The sequence below is a fragment of the Notamacropus eugenii genome, chromosome 1 (genome assembly GCF_028372415.1).
Source record: "Notamacropus eugenii isolate mMacEug1 chromosome 1, mMacEug1.pri_v2, whole genome shotgun sequence".
In the NCBI taxonomy this organism is placed as follows: domain Eukaryota; kingdom Metazoa; phylum Chordata; class Mammalia; order Diprotodontia; family Macropodidae; genus Notamacropus; species Notamacropus eugenii.
Window position 1 is genome coordinate 637068035 of NC_092872.1, and position 22253 is coordinate 637090287.

At 37.1% G+C, this 22253-nt stretch overlaps 1 long non-coding RNA gene across 2 annotated transcripts in view; it reads left to right on the forward strand.

The window, feature by feature from the left end:
• The window catches only part of LOC140520922 (uncharacterized), a 62830-nt gene that overhangs the window by 13281 nt on the left and 27296 nt on the right, over positions 1-22253 (forward strand). For both annotated transcript variants that reach the window (XR_011972709.1, XR_011972710.1), the window contains exon 2: positions 15341-15466. This is a non-coding gene — a long non-coding RNA (uncharacterized lncRNA). The remainder of the gene's footprint in view (positions 1-15340; positions 15467-22253) is intronic.

Below are 22253 nucleotides of genomic sequence, written 5' to 3' on the forward strand. Positions count from 1 at the left end.
ACTACACTAGTTCCCATGTAATGTTTTCATGTATTGTTCCCATTTAATTCAAAGGCTGTTAGCAAATTGGGAAGCCATGGGAAAAAAAATAAGGAATTTAGCAGCAAATGGGCAGAGAAGAAGTTAAGGTAGAAACTTTTTCTAGGAATTTGGCTATGAAAAGGAGAAGAGATGTAAAATGATAATTTGAAGAGATTATAGGGCTTAGTGATGAGTTTTTCTAAGAATTGACAGACAAGATTGTTGTTAGAAAGTAGGGAAAAATCAGTATCTAGGAAGAGATTGAAGAAAAGAGATGATGGGGACATTGTAGGGGAAAACTGCACGGAACAAATAAAATCAAGTGCATAAGTAACTGAGTTGGTAATTAGGTTGGCCTTGACAAGGAAGTTCACCACTTCATCAGAGGCTGGAGTAAATTACAGGGTAATTGACGATGTCAAGAGATTTTGATCAGTACATAAAGGCAAAAGGGGGAGCTCATGGCAAATGGTCCATATTTTCTATAAAATACAGTAAGTCCTTGGCTGATAAGGTACAGGATAATGTTGAGAGTCTTGAGGAGAGAAGTGAAGGTTTGAATAAGCTTCTGTAGGGGAGGGAATACAAACTTGATTAGGATGGGAAAGGATTGCCTTAATTCAGTGAGAGCCCTTTTGAAATTAAATAATCTCAATTGACAATGGATTCTGCTAGTTTGGTTATGTGACGTCTATCCAGCGGCATGTGATCAGGAAAGAAAGAAGCAATTAGTGGAAGTAACCCAGTGTGGTAGATGGAGTATCAATAGAATATGAGGTGAGCTGAATCAAGAAGAGAAGACCAGTATACAGTGGGATTCATTAACTATTGGATCAAGAGTGGGAAGAAAGTAAAATCATGTTAACATAGGTGCAATGTTATAGATGGGGGGAATGAAGGTGCCAAAAAGATGAAGAATAAGTATAAGAGGCATACGGCATATGAAGAGGTAAAAACATGTATGTGAGAGATTTGATCATTAAAGTGGAAAAACCTCAAGTCAAAATCTCAGTCATTTCTGACTATTCTTTGCCCTCATCCTAGATACCCAATTATTTGATGTTTTGTTAATTCTATCCCTATAAAGTCTCTTACCACCATTCATTCTTTCACAGTAACACTTCCTCCACTGTAGTTCAAGCCACCATAACCTCTCACTTGGATTATTGCATCAGCCTCTTAATCCCCCACCCCTGCATCTAGTCTATTGTATATCTCAACTGTTTTCCACATAGCTGCCAAAATGATCTTCCTAAATTATAAGTCCTTCCTTCCTCAAAAGTCATAGGACCCAACATCTTAATTTTGTAGACTAGAAAGCTAAGGACCAGAGATGTTAAGTAGTTACTGAGGGTGGCAGAACTGACATTCAAACCTAGATCCTCCAACTCCAGGGCCAGCATGTTTTCCACCATGTCACATTTGCTTCTATGGTTCCTTATTGCCTATAATTTAGGATGCAAATTCCTTAGTCTGGCACTTAAGGCCTTTCATGATCTGGCTCCAATCTCTCTTTCTAGATATAATTTAATAATGCTCCCCTCCGCTATTCTACATTCCAGCCAAAGTGCACTAGTGCTGATTTCCAGTCTTAATCTGACTTTTGTTGCTTCTGCATTTGCACAGCCCATAATTCATTCATGCCTCCCATTGAAATTCTTTTCTTCTTTTGAGACCAAAGTCAGGTGTCACTTCCTTCTTTAGACTTTCCCTAATTCCCTTGTCATGATCACTCTCTTTCCAAAATCTCTTAACGAACTCTATATGAATAGCGTTTTTGTCCTTATCAGATTTTACTTTCTACCAAACTTATCTGTCTGGTGTTTTCCTTAATTGGAAGGTCAGTTTATTTTACATTTTTTGTACATAGTTCCTTGCACATAGTAGGTACTCAACAAAAGTTTGTTTTAATAAAGAATTAGTCAAAGAAAATAAAATAAAGCTATATACAAAAAGAGTATTTCAACAGCATAGATGGGACAGAAGTTAAAATAGTTGATCTGGGGAAGAGATCAAGAAGAAGTAATATTAAAATTATAGGGTTTCCGGGGGAGTGGGAGAAAGGAAATCTGTGGGTCTTCATTCAAAAATTGCTGTCAGAAATCTCCAGCTTCCTTAAGGAATTCATTATAGAGATTGAGAGGACACATTGCTCATCTGCACAAAAAGAAGAAGAAAAAAACAGTGGAAAAGTGAGCAAGACTCTTCCCAGTCAAATCAACTAAGATAAATAACTAAAGAAAAACATTACAGAAGGTGAGGGAGACAGGTGAATTAATTGGAGAGGAGAGTAGGAGGCAAGTATTCAGAATTAAAAAAGAATGATTTTTCAGTATCTAAGCCAAGAATTTGAAAGAAAAGGCAAAAGTTCAAGGGAGAAGGAGGAATTAATTGTCAAAAACCAAAGCTATCTAAGTTTTCATGGTGTACCTCATGGCCCTCAAATCCTGGCTCAGCGACCAATAATAATAAAGCTTCTCATAGCTATAGGGAGCAGAAAATTTTATTAAATCTTATTAAATTTGATTGAGCTCTCCTTTAATTAACCTTAAAGCCTATGCAGGCGTTGATTCAAGATTGCTTCCATTTTATTAGCAATCATCGACCCTCTCCTTACAGAATTACACAATACACAAATGAGTATGAAAATTTATTATGGTTCCTTTGTTGAGAAAGACATTTCAAGTGATCCCCTTCTTTAAAAGAAGAAAGCTAAATGATTCTTTGGCTCAGAGTGGCATTTTTACACGTTGGATAGAATAGCGCTATAGTTCTGGGAGACACTGTTATTTCTCCTACAGAATCCCACAGAGGGAAAAAAATCCTAATGTGCAAAGAGAGTCAATTAGTACCAGTCACCATCCATAAGGAGTTCTAATCCATGAGTGCAAAGGAGGCAGAAGAAAGGGAAAGAAAAATGTCTGAGGTCAGAGTAGAGAAGAAGGGTCTACTGGGGGAAAGAAAATGGTCGACATAAAAGGAGGGAGAGTTGCGATTAGTGGAACAAAATCTCCAGTCTTTGTCTGCCACAAAGTGTTTTCCCGCTTGCCTACCTCTGAACATTTTAATGCTTTATTTCTTCAGCTCTCCAAGCACTGCCAAACAGTTATTATCTGAGCTCCTAACAAACAATTATTCCAGCTCCTAATTTATATTTCAATCATTTTAACTACTGATCTTATGATCACATCCAGGCTCTGATCACATTAGTGTCTATTAACTATGCAGCAACCAATAAAATCTGCATGAAAGGCTTATTCCATATATACTCCCTTAGCTCAATTTATTAAATTAATGTAGACTATTAACGTTTAAACTAAATGTAATATATATATTTAATATAAAAATTCTCATTACTGTGATTAATAAAATTTTTAGTGTAAGCTGATATTTAGTTAGAGAAAATGAACAAGTTAAGCCAACTGAACTATCTCAGTTACATTAATTTAATTAAATATGACTTTTACATTATAGTAGGATTACATACATACTACTGATAGTTCTAACATTTAAGGATACGAGAAGTAGAATTCTAGCATTAAAAGTTATAATTAAATCATAAGTGATCATTCTAGATTAAATGTACTATATTACTTCAAAGAAATCCCTTCACTTTGCCAATTGGCCTCTCACTAGTTACTAGAGCTAAAAAGTCCTAGAGTATCGTACGCTACCTTGCTTCCTAAATGTCCTATTGCCAATTCTCCTTAAAGTTGTATTAGTGTTGCACTGAAACAAACAAACAAACAAAAACTAATTGTATGAACTTCTTTACATTATCTCCATTCACATTGACTTTTCTTCCAAAGAAATTTTCAGACAGGACTTATTATTCAAACAACAGGCTGAACACATTTTCCCCGTCCTTGCCTATCATTTTACTCTATATTCTGAATGACTTTGTGGCTAGACATTTACCCTCATCCTTTCTCCTTCCTTACCTGTACTCCACTGTCCAGTGTGTTAATATCCATCATCCTTGTAATTTTCCAAGCCAAAGGACTCCTCCCAAAACACTACTCTCCTATGTTTGTCTCCCTCTATTACAGTAAGCTCCTTGAAGACAAGGGGTTATTTTGTTTTAGTATTTATAGCCCCACAGTACTTGGTACATAGGAAAACCTTCTTGTTCAAGTGATTTCCCACTGGTATTTCTCCCATAAGAGGGGGGTGTAAGATTTAGCCAGCAGACCATTAATTCATCCATTTCTCCTTCCCTCATCATGATTCTTGAAATTTCCTTTAATCTTTTATCACTTTAGGTCCATTCTGTCCCTTGATAGTCCCTCTTTGTTTGCTTTTTCTTGCTTTTGTTTTTGCTCTACTCAGTTACTTATTTTAAACAATAATCTATAAACACAGGAGAATTCATTTCATTCTGTACTCTCTTTTTCTGTGATTGTATGCAAGTCAAATTATTTATGCATCTCAATTTTTTTTCCAGGAATGCTTCAAATGTCTTTATTTTAGTGCAGTCCTTTTTATGTTGATGAAGCTTAGCTTTATAAGATATGCTAATGTGACAGTTACAGCTTGAACTCTTTAACTTTCTGGATTATCACATTCCATTTCCCCCCCTGATTTTCATGGTTACAGAGTCAACCTGAGATATTTAAATTTGCTGTCTTTGATACTAAAGTCCTTTTCATGGATGCTTGCAACAATCGGTATTTGGCATTGGAATTTTGAAATTTAATCACTACACGCCTCGGAGTTTGAAATGTGATATTTTTCTCAAGTGTTGAGCTATGCATTTGATCAGCTCAATACTTTAGGTTCGTGAATTAAAAGTTATAGAAATTTGTTGAATAAATGAATGATGGTCATTGATCTTTTGAAATGTCTACTCACCTCAATTATTTAGAAGAGGATATGGAAATTGTCAGAATACCCCACTTATTCTTTCAGGGATGTAGCCAATTCCTCGAAAGAGCATTTGAGTTGAAGTACAATCTACCAAGTTCAAATCTCACCTCAACCAGTTACTGGTTGTGTTATATAGTAGACAAGTCACTTTTCACCTATCTCTACAATATAACCAACATGGATTAAATTATTGTGGAAGTTGTGCTGGGGAGAAATTATCTAGGAAAAGGGAGTGGTTTGCAGTGTTAAATGTTGCAGAGTGCTCAGAGAATAAAAATATTCAGTATAATATTTAGCAATTGGGAGGAGCTAAATGGTTCAGTGGATAGAACTCTGGTCCTGGAGTGAAGAAGACCTGAATTCAAATCTGGCCTCAAAAACTTACCAGCTATGTGGCCCTAGGCAAGTCACAACCTCTGTTTCCTTTAATGTACTGGAGAAGGAAATAGTAAACCACTTAAATATTCTTGCCAAGAAAACTCCTCTAGACAGTGTGGTCCATGGGGGTCACAAAGAGTTGGACATGACTGAACAACAAATTTAGCAATTAGGAAATCATTGGTGTCCTCTAAGAGAGCAATTTCAGTCAAGTGATGAAGTTGTAACACACACTGCAAGGGGTGGAAGTCTGAATAAGTTCTGAGGAAGTAGAAGAACCAAATTGTAGACTATGAAAAAAGTTTCCTAATGTTGAGGAAAAGAGATATAAGATGATAATTTAAGGATATGTCAGAAAAAATTTTGCTTGTTTTGAGAATAGAGAAATCCAAAACATTTTTGTAGGTAACTTGGAAAGCCAAAAGACTGAGATATCTTAAAGAGAAGAGAAAAAAAACAAGTTCCTAAAAAAGATGAGATGGGATGGGATTGTGATGGCAAGCAAAATAAGATCTTTTGTTGTTTTTGTTTTAGCATAATCAAGTGCCTGGGATTGTATCTTGCCTTTATCAGTCAAGAGTCTTTACTGGGAGTAAAGTACAAAAATCAGAGTTTCTTTAACTAGAAACAGTGTGATGTATTTGTATTGTTAATGTGGTTAAAGATCTTCCCCACCCATTAATGGGCCTGCCCATGAAAAAGGAGTTTGATAAGGGAAGATTTGCAGTAAGACCCACACCTTTTGTTAATGAGTCACTAGTTTTCAAGGGTTGTGATGCTCTCTGTCTCTAAAAAGGGTATAAATACTCTGAGTTGAGGTTTTACTTTGGGGTTTACTGACTGGAAGTGTTTGTTTGACCTGAGGAGGATTCTGGGAAGCTGCTAAGAAGCCCCCCAGCCTTTGAAAACCCAGATGTTGGTGCTGCTTCCCTTTCTGGTAACCATGGTCAGATAGTTGGACCTATCTGTTGAATTATGATCAGGCAGAGGAAGCCATGTCTGTTGACTTTTTGATTTCTCTGTATTTTCTTTGAAGTTCAGAGTGCTGATTCCCCTGAACTAAGTGAATGATATATGTGCTTGGTTAAAGGAATGATATATGTGTTTGATTAAAGTGATTGTTAACCCCTTAAAAGTTGCCTTTCCTTTTGTAAATGCAAATCCTGTGATAGCAGGCCCTCCTGTGTACGTTGGGGTGCTTATTGCTACAGGGATCAAGGTCATAAAAGAAGAAGTCAAGGTGGTCAAGAAGAATGGTGATGAAAACAATATGTTCTAAGATGTGGAAAAGTCCATATAATCAGTCTGACTCTAATCTTAACTCCCTCTAATTTATTCCATGTACTATTGTTAGATTACCTGCCAGATGAAGTCCAAACCCCTTACCATGGCACTCAAGACCTATCACACTCTTGTTCTGACTTACATCTCCATACTTTACTGCTTCCTTTCATATCGTCTATTATTCAGGCAAAGTGAACTAACAAATATTTCTGCCTTCCTTTTGCAGCTAAAAAGTCCTCTGTTTCCTTTCTCATCAACCATCTCGCCTTGTGAAAACTTTATATTCTATGAAAATCTCCTATGTCCAGCTCATATGCTATGCTATCTATATTTTTTTTCTCCTGTGTCCTCAGGTGAAATGATCTCTTCCTATGAACTCTTATAACACTTTGTTTGTATCCCTAATATCTATTTTTCACTCCAATAGCATTATATCACTTGCAGTAATAGCCTATATTCCTGACAAAAATGATATATTCGCTAAGGACAGAGTCCATTGGACTTAATATACATGTAAGTACCTAAGCACCTAAACAAAGAGTCCTGACCATGGCAAACATTTGAAAAATTTTACATCAAATTATAAAAATCACTTAAAAAGATTAAAAAAAAACTCTATCAAATGCTATCATCATGCTATCTTTACCATAGGAATAGATGCTGTCCGTGTTGTGAAAAGTGTTATGGACTTGGAGTAAAAAACAAAACAAAACAAAAACAAAACATTAGTTGAATTCTTCCCCATGAACCCAATCAAGTCATATAATGTCTCTAAATCTCTATTTTTTTTCCTAACTTTTAGAATGAGGTGGGGAACAAGATGATATTCAAGTTCAATTTCAAAACAAAAGCTATTACTCTGATGAAATTCAAATTGACTCAGAAAAAAAGATGAATAAAGTACATTGTTACAGGATAAGATTTGCCTTAAAAAGTACCAGGGAAAGAATTGGGCACTGGAAAAATCTACCCCAAAGTTCATTTTAATAATCATCGATTCAGAGAATAAGAATCTACCCAAATTAATTAAAAGAGTGAATAATGCATCCTCTGCAGGTAACTGGTAGAAATAATAGGAAATCCGGGGATAAAGGCCTCATTTCTAGAATATATAGAGAACTGATCCAAATGTACAATCATACAAGTCATTCCCCAATTGATAAATGGTCAAAGGATATGAACAGGCAATTTTCAGAGGAAGAAATTAAAGCTATCTATAATCATATGAAAAAATGCTCTAAATCACTATTGGTTAGAGAGATGCAAATCAAAACAACTCTGAGGTACCACATCACACCTATAAGATTGGCAAACATGACAGAACAAGAAAATGATAAATGCTGGAGAGGATGTGGGAAAGTTGGAACACTAATTCATTGTTGGTGGAGCTGCGAGCGCATCCAACCATTCTGGAGAGCAATTTGGAACTATGCCCAAAGGGCTACAAAAATGTGCATACCCTTTGACCCAGCAATATCGCTACTAGGACTATATCCCCAAGAGATCATAAAAATGGGAAAGGGTCCCACATGTACAAAAATATTTATAGCAGCAGTCTATGTAGTTGCCAAAAACTGGAAGTCAAGGGGATGTCCATCAATTGGGGAATGGCTGAATAAATTATGGTATATGAATGTAATGGAGTACTATTGTGCCATAAGAAATGATGAACAAGAAGACTTCAGAGAGGCCTGGAAGGACTTATATGACCTGATGCTGAGTGAAAGGAGCAGAACCAGGAGAACTTTATGCACAGCAACAACCACAGTGTGTGAGAGTTTTTTCTGGTAGACTTAGATTTTTGTAATAACACAAGAACTTCTTACCAAAAAAAAAAAAAAAAAAAATCCCAATGGAGGATCTCAAGGCAAAATGCCTGCCACACTCAGAGAGAGAAATATGGAAGTCACTCACATATTGTAGCAGATCATGTTTGTGTATGTGTATGTGTTTGTGTATCATGTTCTGATTTGTTATACGATTTCTTTCATTTATCTTAGTCTGACTACATAGCATGACTATAGTGAAAATATACTCAATAGGAAAGTATATGTAGAATCTATACAGAATTGTATGCAGTCGTGGGGAGGGAGGGGGGGAGTGGGGGGTAGGTGGGGGGGAATAAAATCACAATTGTATGGCAGTGACTGTTAAACATTACAAAATAAAAAAATAAATAAAAAAAATAAAAAAATAAAATAAAATAAAATAAAATAAAATAAAATAAAATAACTAGACAAGAAAAAAAAAAGAAATAATAGGAAATCCAAAGTAACTTATGTAGGGTAATAATAAGTATAAATATAGTTATGTCATACACCTATCACCTGAAACACAGCAAGAGCCTTGAATTTTGTTTTTGTTTTGTTTCTTGTTGTTTGTTTTATTATTATTTCTTTGGTTTTCAATAGTCTTCTCATGTACCCAAAGGAAAATACTGGTATCTGGCCTCCTAGGAAGAGATGAGACTGTGCAAGAGATGAACATCCTACTTTTGTATTTAAGATGGGCACTAATTATTGTAATCCTTAAACTGAGAAGAGGACCAGAACCCAACCTGAATTATCACCCAATCTTCTTAATAAATGTGGACTGTGAGATCTCAGCAAAGGTGCTGGCTAATAGTCTGGAACAGTTATTCCCAGTCCAAATCCATCCCAATCAGGTAGATTTATTTGGAAAAGACAGCCATACAATAATGGGAAACAATTATTAAATGCAGTGCAATGAACTTTCCAGGAAAGAGAAAAAGCTTTGGCAGCCATTCATCACCTCTCTCTGAAAGGGCTTTTGATGAAATGGCTGGGTATATCTCCCCATCACATTCCCCAATAATTTGGGGTGAAAAGAATATTATTGTACTGAAATACTCGAGTCAGGCAAATCCTCCTTCTCCCCTATTTACAGAACCTTTTGTCATGGATTTTTGTTCATCTCTATCTCCTCACAGTCAATGAATTCATCTATTTTTCAACATTTCAGGTATATATATAGCCTTTAAATCTCCCATTTCAGCTTCAACAGTGGAATTGGTAAGAGGGGCAATCCCTAAATCTTTACCTCTTTCTTGCCAGCCTCCCACAGTTACAGAGAAAGGGGGAAGGGATATGTAGCCATTATTCCAGGTTTTCGTATGACCCAGTTTTGATTTGTTCAGCCTCATCCTTCAGCTTCATGCAACCTCCCTCCCAAAACCCCTTCTCTTGCTTTTTTTTGTACATATGTAAATAAACTTTATTGCATGTATCAGGGATCTTAAGATCTATTTATTTCATACCTTATCACTATATCGATTTTTCTCACATTACCCATACCTCTGTAATTGTTCTTTAATCTGTTATTTGTGTCATTTCCTCCTTTCTCTATTCTTGCTGTCAATATTTTCCAGTGTTATTCCCAGTTCTACAGGTAGAACCTGTGCCTAAAATTGCTTTGTATTGTTTCATCTTCCAACTACCTTCTTTGTATCTTTTTTTTGGGCCTCTCCCACAAATCCCTGATTTCCTGGAAGGGAAGAAAATGTTTTTGGCCCTTTAATTATATGTCTTACTTTTACCTTTGTCTCTTTTTTATGGGAGAGAAAATTAATTCATTTTGTCTCTCCCCTCCCCTTACCAAATTTTCCTGCCTTGTCTGTCTAAAATCAAATACAACTTCTTACCCTGCAAATGCTGAAATAAGAATAATAACTTGTATCTATAGAGTGCTTTATAATTTTTCAAAAGCTTTCACATACATTATCTTTCTTGATCCTCACAACAATCCTGCAAGGTTCCTCTATCTTTCTGAATTTTTCTGCCATAATATAAAATCTTTCTTTAGTGTATAGCCCTCTTTTCTTAACAGTGAATCATCTAGCCCAGGCATGCATTTTAAAATGGGAGGCTTTCATTTATATCTTTTCATCCAAATTTTTGCCACAGGTGGATGCATCTCTGTAAGTCTGGGGAGAAGTGCTTTTCTACTTTATTTGCCTACTGTGATAACCCTAGTTTCTGCTCCCTACTTACCTTGTTCATCTTATGCTGCCACATCCAAGAATTCCAGAAGACTTGAATGAGGAGTTGAACGGCATTTTTCAAATTGCAGCACAAGCTGATTACACTGGCCAAAGAATTTATCATTGCTTATGAATGGGCCTTTCATATTTAATTTGCTCAGCAGATCCACGGTCTATTACTGAAACCATTTTCTAAACCTTACAAGTTTGCTAGAAACTGCCTATGTTTGTGCTCCATAGCTAAAAACCCAGGTTCATTTCCATACCAAGATGAGGCAACACAAAGGATTCAAATCATCACACTGGGTGATTTATTCTGTGTCTAAAAGGATAAGATGTTGTTAAGTCACAACTTCCACTATTGGAAGGAATGCTAGCAATATAAAAGTAGGAACAATAATGACAAATATAAAATCCTGTTGCAATAATTAGCTCATATGACACCTTACAAACAATATAATGGACACTAGGTTGCATGTTTCCTTTTTCTGCTAAATTGGATGAAAAGTTAGGAGAATAATCACAATTACTCTGAGCCCTGAGTTAGGAAAATCCCTAACTTCTGGACAGATGTTTGGCTCTTTGCTTTAATTTATACTGCATCTCTCTCTAGTTAACCCTTGGCCACTGTGTGGTTGAGGAAAATTCAGTCTTAGAAACAGAAGGTCAAAGGAGCAGCATAGAATTTTAATGTATCTTTTAACAGATAGATGTTGGGATGGGAAGCTGGTGATATAGTAGATACTAGGATGGGAAGTTGGCAATAGGGTAGACATTTTCTGGGAACTATCCTTGGTCCTTCAGGAGACAGACAGCCTATCTTCTTCTCTACAGCCAGTGACCTTTCTCTATACCTCCCTGCTCTGCTGCAGCTCAGTCCTACTTTCCTTTTCTCCTTTACCTTGTTGTCCCTGAGTTGTGACTTCTTTCCAGTTCACCTCTGTATATTGTCATTGCTTCCTGTGCACTCGTAGACCCTCAAGTTTCTCTCAACCTGAAGTCTCTATCCCTCATTTTTGTACTGGTTTGCTGTTTTATAGACAGCTTATGGGGACTGATCAAATGTCCTCAGATAATCCAAACACTCTTCCTGTGTAGCTCTCCAGAAGTTCAAGGACATCATCACACAAAGTCTATATTATTTGACCAATTCAGACAGATTTATGAAAGTCTTCCTCATCATTTTGCAACAAGTTGCCTAGTTTTTCCAGGTAAAAATGTCCAAGTCAATTTCTTGGGTACAATTTGGGTACCATTTTATATTAAGTTTTCTATTGCCTGCTTTGCACAATATAGCACCAACCCATGTCCTTTCTCAATAACATTGATGATGCATCACAAACAAATCACTCAATATCATCAAAGAACTAATTAGCTGTTACCTTGTCTGTCCAATTGGTCCATGCTTTCTTAGAACAATGAGACAATATAATTATCTTAGAACACTTTTTTGATGTTGAAAATATGTTGCTTTCTGCCTTGTGGGAACTGTAGAAATTGAGGGAACCACACTGACTCCATCTTATGAATCATTTCTGGATCTAGCACAGTTCCCTTTCTATTCAATTATTGCTTTAGTCAAATGTCTGTCTAGTGAGAAATCTTAATTTTGGGAATTTTGAGAAAATTTTATTGCATCCTTTGAACTTAGCCCTTTGTGTCTGGGAAGCCAGCCCACCTCTTCAAAGGTTGATGCAAGGAGTTTGCTTACAATTATAAATCTCAAGAAACCCATATGTCAACTGACAACTGGCCCCATACTAGTCAACCAGTTACTACTTCCTTGTTCATTTTATTGAATACAGACACTTGCTGGCAGGTGAGGGGATGCCTCTTTTTCTGATTTCAGGGAATTGCACCAATTTTCTCTTCCCCTCCTAACTTGGAAAGTCTATAATCTCTCCTGTAATTAGAAAGCAGATTACTTAATCTTATATCTCAGTTGATATCCTGCTAATTGTTTTCTTTTAATGTTTCCTTCTGTATTCCTTCTATGTATGGGGTCCAGTCCCTAGCCGAGGGGACTTTGTCCCAATTTACCATGCAATTGCATACCCTGCCAATAAATCCATATGTTCAGAAGCTTGAATCTTTGTTTCCGCAGTCATTTCAATCAATACACATGCCACGTTGTTCTCTACCTTTGACAAATCATTTGACTTCTCTAGGACTCTGTTTCATCTCTAAAAGGAGAGGATGAATTAGTTGACTTTTTGATTCCCTTCTATTTCTAAAGTTCTGTGATTTAAAAATGGTTTATTCCAGCCTCTCCCTGTTCTTTCATATTTATATTTATTCAACCATAGATTCAGCTCTAAATCAACCTCCTCATTTAAACAGTTGAGGAAACTGAGATTCCATGAAGAAAAGTGATTAGCCCAAGATCACATAGCTGTTCAACAGCAGCAATGCCACCACACCGTGATCTTCGAACTTTTACTCTAATACTTCTTCCACTAAGGCATGCTGCCTCTAAAGTAGACAAGTACCATCGCACCTTCTGCATTGTGGACAACATTTAAACAACAGTGGGAGAAGTCCCATCTGCTATATTTTTTCACTGTCCAAGAAAGAGTAAATACCCATATTTCAACAAAAGAACAACAAATTATCACATCAGGCTTTAATCATGTACATGCTGTCTCTAGCAGCTATTTCATTTCTAAAATCTCTTTATCCTTAGCTGCCTAAACATTTAAAGCTATGCAAAAAAAAAATTCTCATTTTTTTCTTCCAGATATTCCTTCAAAAATAAATCATGAGTTGCCTTCATATTAAATCTCTCACTCTTTCATCTCTGGTACTTTTTTTAAAAACAAAAGATGAGGTTATCCAAAGCATCAAGTAAGTATCTTCATTTCAAATAGTTTATATGTAGTGGTTTCCCAGAGTGTGCTGGGGTCAGCTCATGGCTGCTCACAAGAGCTGATTGTTAAATTTTCATTGTGAGCTTCTATGGTTTGGAAATGACCAAACACCACAAATCAGAACTTGAATTGTATTATTTTACTGATTGTTTAGCATAGGAAAGTAATGGAGAAAATGTTGATACTGCAGGTGAAACTTAAAAGTACATAAGATTTTTGAAGAGATGGTTATTAATTGTCTACCACAACAAACCTGGTTGTTTTCACGTCATTTCCTCCATTTAAAGGTGAACTCTTTGAGAACAGGGATTGTGTTTGATTTCTTTGCATCCTCATGGCATAGCACAGTGTCCATCACATACAAGGCACCAAAGAAATGCTCATTGACTCATTGGTTTCATGACAAAATCATTTTGTGGATGCTTGCTGACTTCTATTAATAGTAGTTAAAAACAATTGGAATATATGTAATAATAGTCATAGTTAACACTTTAAGACTACAAAGAGCTTTATAAACATTATCTCATTGGAGTCTTAGAATAATCCTACAGGTATTATTTCCCCTATTTTACAGATAATGGTGTATTTTTATTGAAATCATCTGCTCATTGGTTTCCCTGTCTTGTCTCTCTCTGCTTCTAATTTGTCCTCTATAAAGTCACCAAAGTGATTTTACTGAAGCATATTCTCATCATGTTACTCAACAAACTCCATTGAGTCCCTTTTTATTTCTGGGGTAAAATATAACTTCCTGTGTTTGGCATTTAAATTCTTTTAGCAAATGAGATTCAGCTTACCTCTCTAGCCTTATTACCTCTTACCTACTTCTCACACTCCAATCCAACTGACCTTAATGCTCTTCCTAGACAATATTCCATCTTCCATCTCCATGCCTTTGTGATGTCTGTCCTTAATGCCTGAAAAGCATTTTTCTTCTCACCTGAGTCACTTAGAATTCATAGTTTGTTTTGTAGCATCCCCTCTGGGTTGTTCCTGAACTAGGAACTCACAGTCACAAATTGAGTCCCCCAGAGGTTATTTGACTATTACTATTCAGAGTTCTACGGATAACTAACTCAGAGGAGTAATATTTCCTGCAGTGCAGTTCCTAAGTTTCTATCAGTGAGTTTGCTCATTAATAATCAGGTAGCACTCATAAGTAATTTTGGGATAAAAATGTATTTATCATTCAGCTATAAGAACAGTTGGCACAAACATTCTCTCCCCTCAAAATGTGTTAGATATATCATATATTTGTGCATGTTAGTATACACACATAAAGTAGATACATACTTGTATGTATGTGTATATATCTGAAATGTGTGTATATCTGAAAAACATTATTATAATTAACTTTAACCTACATTTATTTCCTCATCTGCCTTTAACTCATTCATTGTTATATTCCATCAGAATTCTGGGGTAAAAACCATTCTGGTTATTAGCTATGACAGATGAGAGAGGAGTGAAGCTGAGGGAATTACTGAAACAAATGAAGGCATGAAATAATTGTTGGAAAGAATAGTTTTAGATGCAGAATGGAGATGTTGAAGACCAATATCACTGTTGCATGTTCATCTTTAAGTAGAGCTATATAGTTTAACTGTTTCTTACAACAGCCCTATAATGTATGAACATACTTGCACAGATGAGAAATCTAATGCCTTGATGAGTTACACACTGGTAACACAACTATCCCTTGCCAGAATGAAGGTAATAACATAGGTGATCTGACTCTACATCCAATTCTCTTTGGAGTAGAGAACAGTAGTGTTCTATTATAGGAACCAGAGAGCGTTCAGTGGATGAAAGTATTTTCTTATAAGACTGATACTAGCCAAAGAAAAATGTAAAGGAAGAAGGCAGTAGTATAGAAGTGCTCAGGAGAATAAAGTAGATTTCTTTTTTCTTTTTTCTTTTTTAGGAGAAGACTTGTTCTACTTGCATCCAGAAAGCAAGACAAAGGCAGAAGTTGCAAAAGAGGAATTTTAGGCTTGACACGAGGGAAACTTCCTAACAAATTCAAAAATGGAATGAGTCAATTTGGGAGGTAATAGTTTCCCCTTTGGTAGGAATTTTCCAACAAGCTCATTGTAATGAGGAAGATTCTTTTTCATTCCTGAGTTGAACTAGATGGCCACTCAAATTCAATTTTAGTTCTGAGGCTCTGACATTCAGTGAGAAGAAAGAGACTATAATGAAGATAGAGAATCAGTCAGTCAACAAACACTAAGTGATTACTATGAGCAAAGCATTTGGGATACATATCCTAGGAAATGATACTTCCTCACATGGAGACTGATGAATGAAAGTGTGTACTCACTTGTTCTCATCCTTGACTCAACAGTCTCTCAGTTATTTATTCTTCTGGCTCTGCAGCCAATTAGAATATTTTTTGTCATTGCATAATAATTGTCCCCAGTTGTGCATGAATAGAAAAAGCCCACCCCAGGGTTCTGTGTGATCCCTTGAACTAGAACCAGGCAAAGAATATATGTTAATGAATCAAGGGCTCTGCTTTCCCTAATATATCTTGGTTCAAATCAAGCTTTACCTTTTATTTGGAGCCTTTTCTGATCCCTCCTTTTTGCCCCCCATGCCTGCTAACCCCGCTGGTTACATCACATTTGTTTTTCACATTTCACATACATGGACAATACATATATAATTTATATGCATTGATTAAGATATTGATTAAGTACTTATGATGTGCTAGGCGTTGAGGACTCAAAGAGAGAAGTAAAACAATCCCTGCACTGGAGATGTTTACATTCTGTGAGGATGGGGGATCAACATGTCTTTCATATATGTGTATATATATATATATATATATATATATATATATATATATGTATATATATATATGCATGTATGTATGTCTATGTATATGTCATGTGTATGATATATAGTTATAATTTTAGATATAATTATAAAGAATAGAATATGTAATTATATACCGTATAGCATATATAATTACATATCGTATATTTATGTATAATAGATGCTGATGCCCACCTTCATGGAATGTGTGTAGATTTAATTATAATTCTTAAAACTGTATATGTATAATACATTATATTTTACATCTGCATGAATACATATTGATGCCAACTATCATCAAATGTATATTATATATAATCATAACACATAATTTTACATGATATACCTGTATATAATACATTCTGGTGCTTTCCCTCACAGAACCTAAATTTCTGTGGTACAAAGATTGTTTAATTTCCATCTTTGAGTCCTTGGTGCCTAGTACAGTGTTTGCACATAATAGGTACTTAATAAATGAGTGATCATGCTATTCCTTATTACAGTGCATGGTAAAACTCATGTTAGCTCTGAAGTTTCTAGCCTTTCTGCTTCTAGCCTTCAGTCTTTAGATCTATTGGGCTGTCCTCCTTCGTCTGTGAATTTCTGTAGCTCATGGAATAGTAAATTGGAATCATTCTCCAGGAGAGGTATGGGATCACACAAACCAGAGTGGGTTATTCATTCCACCTTTATTTCGCTTGATGAATGGATTTTGCTCCATTTCCAAGATCAACAAGAGAAATTTGGCTCAGTAACAAGTTAGACTGTTGTGAACATCAACCTTGTTTTCGGACTATGGAGAGACTTTTGTGAGGATGACAGAGGACTTCATTACCTGAACCTGGTAATTCTATCAGGCAGGCTGAAGCAAAAGTGAGCTTTGACCTACATGCATAAAAAGTATGATGCCCTAGAAGAGAACCTTTGAAGTTCTTTTGGAGGCACACAATCTGCATCAAAATTCCACTGCCTACAAATCATTTCTGGCTGTTGTCTTCCCCAACTCCAGCAAACTCCTTAATAACTTCATCTCAGAGGCTGAGTTTAAATGAGCTTCCTTTTGCCAAAGACCCATACTGACATAAGTCCCCAAAATGACTAGGATCTGCTTTCCAGGAGTTATTACATGAATTTTTCATCAATAAGCAGGCCTTGTACTGTCAGAAAGAATAAGGACAGAGAAACTGTGGGCTGAGTTGGTGTTTGAGGATGAATGCTGAAGCACTGTGTCTCTTAATCTCACCCTAAATTTAATACAGTGCACCTGGACAACCTGGAACTCTCCAGGGAATGTAGAAAAACGAATATCTTGATGCAGCTGAGGTCCACCATATGGAACAACTGTGCCATTAAAATAGACATTAAAAAGATTTGTTAACTTATCCAGATCTAGAGAGATAATACTACTTGGCACTTACATAGTGTTTTTCATCCATCCATCTCAGCGCAGTCTGCAAACATAAATTCTGACAACACCTTGGTAAAACAGTGCTTTCCCATTTTTTTTCCATTCTGTAGAGAAGGAAACTGAGACTCAGAGGACTGAGCAGATGCAGACAGGCCACACAGCACGTCAATCCCAGGGGAAAGAGTCAGAGTAAAAAATGCCTTACCCTAGATTAATAGGTCTTGGTTGTATAGAAATTGGACATTCTTCTTATTTCTGAAAATCTCACATAAACTAGTTAGGTATAAAGTAATCTGTAACTCCATATTATTCTCTAACTTAAATTGGATTAATTATATGAACATTGATTATATGAAATAAGATGGCTCCCTTGTAGTTTCTCTCAGATCCTCCAAAAGTGAATCACTCCATTCTCACTTCTGTGTCTTCTCTCACTATTTTCTGAATATTTCTCCAGCTAGCCAGGTTCTCTGCTTTACATTCAATAACATATTGAGTAGAAATCTCACCATTTCAGCTCCCTCAGTTGACTAGAGGAGAGCTATCTACTTCCCTCCAGTCCTCACATAGCTGGATAAACTAATCATGTCCCTTTCTTCACTTACTGCCTTCACTCAACCTCCTTTGCTCATGCACCACATAGTTTGACAGAGTTCTGGAGACTTAAGAATATGTACACCAACGGTGACCTAGTATGTAAGTTAATTCCTGTGATTAAACAATTGGTTGTCACTCCACTAAAGTCCTCCTCCTTTGTTCTCAAAGGTTGTGCTAGGAATGGGGGAGTTTTAGCAGATCCTACCAAAATAGCAAAGTTTCCTAATGCAGCCCTAGTCACTATTACTTTTCATTGTCTCTCATCTGATGTCCAACCTAGCAAAAATCACAAATACTCATCACCCAGTGGCTGCATTGTAATGCATTTTTCTACCACAGAAGTTCCCCCAAACCATCTGGCATTGGGCAAGGATGCAAAGACCACTCATGCTAATTAAATCATTCATCTGTATCCTTGAAGGACAGAAGAATATTGATCTGTGCTTATTAAGAAAGTCAGTCAAAACTATATGTGGGCAATCATAAAATAAATGCCCTACTAATAACAACAGTACTTTGAAATCTCATAAAACTGGAATTCAATTTAATTCAACCAACATTTATCCAATAAATACTATGTCTAAAGCACAAGGTCAGCTGCTTGGGACAGAAAAATGAACATTAAAACAAAATAATTCCTGCTTTCAAGGAGTTGCATTCTATTGGAGGAAGGAATGAAGATACAGCATATACATATAAAGGGGAAATTGAGGTAGGACATTATAGATTACCTAGTTGAACCACCCATTTCATAGAAACTCAGGCTAACAGTCAGTCATCTAGCATTTATGATGCACCTACTATATGCCAAGCACTGTTATATGCTAGGAACACAAAGAAAGGGGAGGGGGGAAGCAGATCCTCCCAGTCATAATTTAATGGAGAGATAACATGCAAACATCACTGTACAAATCAGATGTGTACAGGACAAATTAGGGGCAGTCTTGAAAGGAAGGCACTAAGAATAAATAGGAAAAGACTTAGAGAAGTCATCTTCAGGTACTTTAGCTATCCTTATGTGCAAGAGGGATGGGACTTATCCCACTTCTTTCCAAAGATCAAATTAGGAGTAATGCATTGGAAGTTACAAAGAAGTAAATTTCAGTTCAATTGAATGAAAAATTCTCTCAGTCAATTTACTTCCTAGTGGTGAATTAGTCACTTTCTGATAATCACTTCAACCTCCCAAGCACCCAATGTTCTTTGTTGCCTCACTGTGGAAATTTAGTTCTAAGTGTAGTTAAGTACAATAAAATCTATAGGAGAAGACAGACTCTCCAGCAAGGTAAAAATTCTTCATGATTAATGCGGGAACATTTTAATAGATAGAGTATATCTGGAATGCTTCCTTGGAGTCATTTCTTCTCAATCTCTAAGAAGACACAGCTTCCAGTTAAGTGAACTCACAGGTTTGGAATGTTTCTTGGGATTATCAACCTCTACAATGATGCTGTTTAAAATCCAGTTGTTACTGTCCCATTGTTTCAGTCACATCTGACTTTTTGTGATCCCATTAGGGAGTTTTCTAGGCAAAGGTACTAGACTGGTTTGACATTTCCTTCCCAAGTGTATTTAATAGACTTGTCCAGTGTCAAATAGCTAGTAACTGTCTGAAGTCAGATTTGAACTCAGGAAGATGAATTTTCCAGACTCCAGGTCTGGTACTCTAGTCACTGCCCCACCTAGTTGCCCAGAAGAATACATGCTTATTCTACCCAGTAAAATAACATAAAGGAGGAGAATGGAGAAGGGATGAAAAGCAATGAAAAGCAGCTACAGTGATTGAAGCAAGATTGAGACTGAAGAAAAGGGGGCCCAAACCAGACTGGGACCAGTCCTGGATATTCAAAGATTACTCAGAATAGGAAATAAAATTAGTAAATCTTAGGTCCATCAGCCTGAGGAGCCTGAAAGAGCATTGCAACGCGCCCTTAGTGGTTTGCTCTCCAGCAGGGGAAGAGGAGCTAAACTAAGCAATAGGAAATAAGTGAAAAAGACTGAAACACCAAATGTCTCAAGAAAGGGGGGAAACTCACCAAAAATTTTATGCATAAGCAGACAAATCAACAAGAAGGATTCCAAAAAGCAGAAATAAGAATACAAAAACTTCCAACAGAATACAAAGTTTGCTTAACAAATAGTGTACCATAAAAGAAAGCAAGCCAATAGTACCCAATGAATGACAGAATCCTGCAGAATCTTCAGAGAACATAGATCAAGAACAAGAAACTCCAGAATGGTTCAAAAGGGAAATTAAATTTACCCCCAAAATGAGGAATTAATAAAAGTCAGTAATCAAATCATACAAAATTAAAATATATAATTTAGTAGATTGGTGAGGAAAAATTGAATCCATGATGGAGAAACTCATTAAAGAAATGACAGAGGGATTAACAGATTGGGAACACTGACTTTGAAATAATGAAGTGAAAGAAAATTTGTCAGAAAAGAAACAAGGAGCCAATCCAAAGTGGAATAGGATGCCTTGGACCAAAGCAAGGCTTGCTATTTGACGTGTTCTAGAAAAAGTTGACCAGTCATTCATGGAATATGTTCTAGACCACATTCTGTAGAAGTATGTAGGATCCGGATGGAATGGTTTCTGATTTTCTTTCTAACTATGAAATTAGAAGATGGCGGAGTGAAAGCAACAACTCACCTAAGCTCCTGGAAAAACTCCTCTGGATATCTCTGGGGGGAGAGTCTGACCAGACTTTGGAGGTGTAGAATCCAGTGGGTGATGGACTTTGACAGATTCGGAGCCCAGGTTGGACTGGAGGGTTCACGGGAGGGATCTGTTCCAGGGGGGTAAGACCCCGGCGCACAGCGCAGCGTGGTCGGCGCGGCAGGGCGGAGGGGACCTAAGGGGCCCGAGAGTGGCAGGCGAGACCAGCGGAGCAGGAGATAAGCCAGGCCGAGCCGATGAGAGCCACTGAGCACCAGATATCAGTGCAGCAGCCCTTGAAACCTTCAGCCTGAAGACTGGACTTCGGTGGGTCAACTACTTGAACTTCCAGGAGCTGGGATGGCGGAGTGATCAGTAAGTGCTCTCTCCTCCCCCCTGATGACCGTGAGGGAACCATAAAATTCTTCCCCAGATTAATCCTGGATCAGCGGGAACAGTAGAAGGGAGCGGGTGGTCTCATAACACCAGAGGCTGGAAAAGTGGCAAGGGGGGATTCTTCCTACTGTGGCAGAGGCGATCTGGAGGGACAGAAGACCCAGGGCAGAGAAAATTCGCACTGAGACCCAGGCAAGCCTCAGCGCCGGGAGACGAGCCCCAGGAGGGGCGGGAACACGCATTAGCTTCTAGGCGTGCCCCAGCCCTCCAGGGGAAAAGGGAAGACAATAGGGAAGCTGGGATCACCATCCCCTGATCTTGCCTTTGCCTCAAGTCAGCTGAGGAGATCTCCTGAGACCAGACCACCCCTCCCACACACCTAACAAGCTAACCCCAGCGTTGATCTGGGAAACAACAACAAAAAATAAAAGCCTGCTTTTAGCCTAGACACACATCAACTCAACTTAAAAGATCTGTATCTTCTGACTGAAAGAACCAAAATCTACAACACTCAGCCAACATCATGAATCGGAAAAAGCAGACGAAAAGTGAAAAAACCATAGAATCTTTCTATGGGGATAAGGACCAAAACACAAACACCAAAGAGGTCAGAGCTGAGACTGTACTTTCATCTGAAACCTCAGATGGGACTATGAATTTCTCGCAAGCACAACTAGATTACCTGGAACATCTGAAGAAGGATATAAAAGAAAAACTGGCCAATGATTTTAAAATTATAAAAAAAGAATTCACTGATGAGAACATCACTCTGAAAAATAAAATTGAAGAAATGGAAAAGGAAGTTCAAAAATTAACTGGAGAGAATAATTCCCTAAAAGGAAGAGTTAATCAAACGGAAAAGGAAACCCAAAACCTAATTGGGAAAATTGATCAGATGAAAAAGGAAACCCAAAACCTAACTGGGAAAATTGATCGAATGGAAAAAGAAGT